The sequence below is a fragment of the Centruroides sculpturatus genome, unplaced genomic scaffold (genome assembly GCF_000671375.1).
Source record: "Centruroides sculpturatus isolate CEXI.00-Female unplaced genomic scaffold, Cexi_2.0 scaffold14, whole genome shotgun sequence".
Lineage (NCBI taxonomy): Eukaryota > Metazoa > Arthropoda > Arachnida > Scorpiones > Buthidae > Centruroides > Centruroides sculpturatus.
Window position 1 is genome coordinate 479187 of NW_019384312.1, and position 6119 is coordinate 485305.

A 6119-nucleotide genomic window follows, 5' to 3' on the forward strand; every position below is an offset into this window, starting at 1 on the left:
ATACAGTGGTACCTCAGGATACGAAATTAATCCGTTCCGAAACTGAGATCGTATCATGAAAATGTCGTAAGGTGGATCATCTTTTCCCATACGATTACATGTAAAACCAAATAATTCGTTCCAACGCGAAAAACATACTTAAATTAAAGCCAAGTAATACATTTAAAAAAATAACTGTAGTAAGAAAAACAAATGAAAAATGTGAACTAATGTAACGTCGTATGGTGAGTTTTTGTTCGTATCGTGGAGCAAAAATATGTTCGAATTTCATGTCGTATCATGAAAATTTCGTATGCTGGGGCGTTCGTAACCTGAGGTACCACTGTAAACAACTTATCACAATCATTTATTTAGTCCTGTGACCATTAAAAAGGTAGAAAACATTTGTTTATTTATTAAATTTGCCTTCTTTGCTAGATTATTGGTGTTACTTTTCTTCAATTTGCATCTAGTTTTTCTGTATACATTGATTTATTACCAAGTTAAATCACATTTTACTTATTAAATAATTAATATTATCAATTAGAATTCTTTATTTTCTAAATTAGTTGTACACCCGTGTGTTAACTGTCCTATTTACTTTCAAGTAAAACTTCAAATCTTAAAAATGTAATAATGATATCAAAAGACAAACTGATATAGTCAGTTCAGTTGAGAAGATTTCATAGATAAAATAATAAATTTATCTTACTATTTATCAAATCATCTATAACTTAATTTCAATTGAAGAATCCTGTTTAAAACTGATTTTATATAAAGAAGTATAGATATAAAATTAATTAAGAAGCATTCTTATGATTATAATCCAAATCCAAGTATTCAAAAAAATTTTAGAAATATATAACAATTTTAATTGTATTTTCAGGTACATAAATATTCAAAAATTATACTTACTTTAAATTTATATTTCTAAAATCAAGCAAGTGAACTGTACAAACATGTTATTAAACAAGTTAGTTCATTGTCTTCTATTATACTATATCAAAAACAAAAACAGCATTGATGAAAGTTCGAGGAATGAATGAATAAACTATTTGATAGTTCTTTTTCCTTCTTATTTGGTTATCTAAATAGTTTCATCCTCAATAAACTTAGCAGAATATTAATGACATCATGTTGTTAATGCTCTGCTGGTCTTTATAAATATTAAATGAAACAGTTGGTTCATAAATTTTAATTTATATATCATTATTGTTATTAATAAATATTTCAAGTGAAAAAAATTAATAAATGTACAATAACTAGACTTCATAATAATTACTACAAACACACCCCATCAACATAAAGATTTTAAAACAATATTTTCTCCAAAACACTGAGAAATATGGTAATCTGGCTTTTATATAAATGATTCAAGAGAAAATATATACTATGAACTGCTTTGAAAAATTTTCCTTAAAATAATTGAAAAAAAAAAATTAAAAAAAGTAATATATCTTCTAGATTTAAAAAATGACTCAAGAATATACATAGCTTTCAGGAATAAAATTCAATATAGATAATTTTATATAGAATAAAATTCACTTTATTCTATTTACAATTGATTAGTCTAAATGTAGACTATTGTACATGATTAATTTATAGCCAACAGTCTAAATTTTCAGGGTTAATCTCTATTTGAGCACTTCCAGAATGTTATTTATAGTATTTTCCATACAAACTTTTTTCCAGAAATTTTTATGAATGAAAAAAAAAAATTTATTGATTTTGTTTTTAATGAATTTCATTATTAGCATGAGTTAAATTTAACCATTCAATATAGATTTAATTTAATTTAGGTATAACATTACAGAAAAGTATTAAAATAAAAATAAACTAAATAAATTGTAAAACAAAACTTAACTACTGAAAACAAAATGTGTGTCATTTATGTGCTTATGCTGCTATTAATGATGTCATGACCCAGACCGGTCTTGAAAAGTTATAATATATTTAGTTTAAGTGGAACTAAATAAATAAAGACTCAAGAAAAACTGATGATCTAATATTCTTAGATCCTATTTTTTTTCTTTCAAATTCCAATCAACCTATCAATTGTTGTTGTCCTTAATAAGTTTTTAAAAAAACTTAAGGACAATAATTTATAGATTAATTTGTCATTTTGTTACAAAAAAAAATGTAAAATTCACACACACATGAAAGAATTCAGCAATTAAATATGTAATTAAACAATTGAAAAAATAATTAAAATATTAAAATTTTTCTTAATTTAAATATTTCATATTTTTTTAAATTAAATAAAATTTCTAAATTTTAATTATAGGAAATATGAAATCATTTAAATATAATAATAATAACCCACTAAATACTGTATAATAATAAAATCAGAAATCTGATTATCATATATATTTCCCAAACATCAAGATCTGTTTCAATTAAGAGAAAGAAAGATAGCCTACTTATGAAAATGTTGTAAGAAATCATTTCTATAAACTTTTTTCTTGGCTATGCAGAATTATTTTGCACAATCAGAAAGAAGGAAGATTTTTAAAATATTACATTAGCGATTGATTTTCAATTTCTATACAGTAACTGTAATATATCTAAAGCAAATTGTTTCCATCAATTGTATAACTCTGAAATATATTGTTAGAAAATATATTTCATGAACCAAGAGGCCACAAATATATAAAACAATAGTTCTTATATTCATTTAACTTTACATCATCATCAAAATCAGCTTACAAAAAGATCATATTTATTTTTTAATATGCTTGTTCGATTAAACATAAATTTTAATGACTTAAAAGGAATTTTTTGGACAAATAAAATGAAATGTTATGTCCTTCAAATCCAGTGCTCATCCAAGTTCAAGAATTATTCAGAAGACAATTATTAGGTATTTTATTTAAATGCATTTAGGATGGAAATTCTCACCAATCCCTCCTCAGTGAAGGTATAATCTGTGACGTTAGCCTACACTGATCTTTCAGACTCTTCAAAATCAACCACAGTAACAACTTTTTATTTTTTATGTCAAATGCAACATAAAATTACTTTTCAATACATGAATAAGGCAAATTCATTTAAATGGATATTGTATTTAATTTGATAGATATAAAATGCAATGATGAACATCTAATCTCAAATCTTATGCATACAAAAAGAATGTTTTGAAAATTTTATCCTATTTGTATTATATTATCATTCTGCTAACAGATGTTGATGAATGTAAAATTCATGAAAAAATTATGGGTATAATGTGTTATTTTGCTTGGTTGAATTATCAACTTTTATCTTAAAGAACACAACTGACAGCAGATTATCACTAGTTTCAGTATGAAGTGAAACTGCATATGAAATGAGATTGTCATATTTCATTAAATTAATGTTAAACCTGTGAAAATGTGATGAAATTTGGATGAACTTTTGAAAAATTCTAATTTGTTATTAATAAAACTTGAAATTACAAAAAACAAATTTTATTAATTAAATTTAGTCGTATCATGAAAATTTCGTATGCTGGGGCGTTCATAACCTGAGGTACCACTGTAAACAACTTATCACAATCATTTATTTAGTCCTGTGACCATTAAAAAGGTAGAAAACATTTGTTTATTTATTAAATTTGCCTTCTTTGCTAGATTATTGGTGTTACTTTTCTTCAATTTGCATCTAGTTTTTCTGTATACATTGATTTATTACCAAGTTAAATCACATTTTACTTATTAAATAATTAATATTATCAATTAGAATTCTTTATTTTCTAAATTAGTTGTACACCCGTATGTTAACTGTCCTATTTACTTTCAAGTAAAACTTCAAATCTTAAAAATGTAATAATGATATCAAAAGACAAACTGATATAGTCAGTTCAGTTGAGAAGATTTCATAGATAAAATAATAAATTTATCTTACTATTTATCAAATCATCTATAACTTAATTTCAATTGAAGAATCCTGTTTAAAACTGATTTTATATAAAGAAGTATAGATATAAAATTAATTAAGAAGCATTCTTATGATTATAATCCAAATCCAAGTATTCAAANAGTTGGGTTATTTCTTAGTAAGAGAGATTTATTTTGTAAAATATAACTGTATGAAATGCATAATGACATGGATATATTTTGTATTTAATTGATTATTATATTGATAGTTATTGTATATACAGTATATACATATATATTCAGATTCACAGAATAAGTATTGCTCACTCAAATAAAGAATCTTATTTTTGTATTTAAAATATATTCTTCTTTAATGTAAAAGATGTGTATTTTTATAAGTTAGCATATTTATCTTATTAACAATGTAAGACTACTTTCAATTACATCAGTATGACAAATCTGTGATTCAATCATTTCAAGGTACTTTTGAATGTTTAGAAAGTATTAGGTTTTTCTAAATTATAAAAAAATATATTTGTTAGATTTCAAAGCTTTGCATATATAGTGTGAAATCAGGTCCTAAAGCTGTTGTGAAAAATCTTGATTTTTCTGTTTGAGGTTTGTAATTATCGAATAAACAATAGCAGATTTCCCATTACATGAAGTATTTGTTGCAATCATAATCACAGTATTTATTTTCTCTTCAGTTATATTAAATTTAGTGTAATTTTTGTCATATAAGTTAAAAAGTTAAATAAAACAAAATTTTGTAAGTACTGTATTTTGTTAATGTTTTAATTACTCAAATTAAATATTTGACTTGTGACTTGGAAATTTTAAATTCAATTTTGACACAGCTTCAGAGTAAAGGTTTGCCATCTCTGAATTAAACTGAAGTTCATCAAAAGAGAAATCCGTTTAAATCCAACAAAATTATTTAATATAAATGTTTTCAACTTTTAAAAAGGTTGAAAACATTTGTTATATTCATGCTATCAAAAGCAAATATACAGTAATATGAAATATATTGGAATGTCTTTTTGTATTTGAATATGAAAAAATACACTTGACTTGCTTTTGCTAATCTGAAGATAGCTTTTAAAAAGTTGACAGCATTTGTTGTAATAAATAATTCCACTGGATTTATAACATTGGTTTTCTTTCTATTCTAAGAATATAGGATATTTATACTACATTTTTAGAGCAGTTCTAAATTTAAAACTGTTCTTGAGTTAAATAATAGCAAATGATAAACTGAGAAGTTCAAATACATTTTTACTTTAAACAAAAATCATTATAGTTCCCATATTGTTTAATATTATTACATACAGGTCTAATACATTATTAACTAATTTTTTTATATATGAATATTGAAATTAATTTTACTACTAAATTTAATTCAAACTAAAGATTTCAAATTTTTACTTATAGATGATGATAGTGTTAAAATGTAGCATAAGTATCTTTACTGCCATCAGGAGAGAGCTGGAGATTTTTACCTAGCCAGGAGAAAACTTAGGGATCAATAGTTGTTCCTACCCTATGAATTAATGTTATTTTTACTAACAAAATAGTCAAATCTTTAATACTACTTTTCATTAATAAAGAAATTTTCTATACATTTCATTTCTTTAAAAAGAAAAAAAAGAGCAAAGAAATCCATTAAAGGACTTGCTTTACCCTTGGGCCTCTATACAAGCTCTCAATGACCCTGAATATCTTAGATATTATTATTATTTATTGAATTTATTATATACATACTGTATATATGGTATAAGACTTCTTGTTAAATCCAATTTAGTTATAACAATAAATATCTATTTTTTTTAATCTCATTGTTAATCTGTTGATTTAAATAACAATAGTTTGGACTACTAAATTAATAGTCCAATACTATTGTTACTACAGTAAATTTTATGTTTTCCATTAAAATGATTTTATTACAGTAGAGCCTCGATTATCCGACCCAATTGGGGACTGGGGTTGGTCGGATAATTGAAAAGTCGGATAACCGAAAAGTATGAAAAAATCCATTACAGTAGAGTCTCGATTATCCGACCCAATTGGGGACTGGGGTTGGTCGGATAATTGAAAAGTCAGATAACCGAAAAGTATGAAAAAATCCATTATTAGTGTAGTATATTATTATATCCCATGTAATTAGTATATTAGTATATCGCTATTAACCTATTTTGCGTTGAATTTTCGTCAATGTTAAGCCTTAACAAAAATTTTTTAAAATAATAATCGTCGCTATTGTATCGTTAAAAATTAGAAATTAAGCCTCGT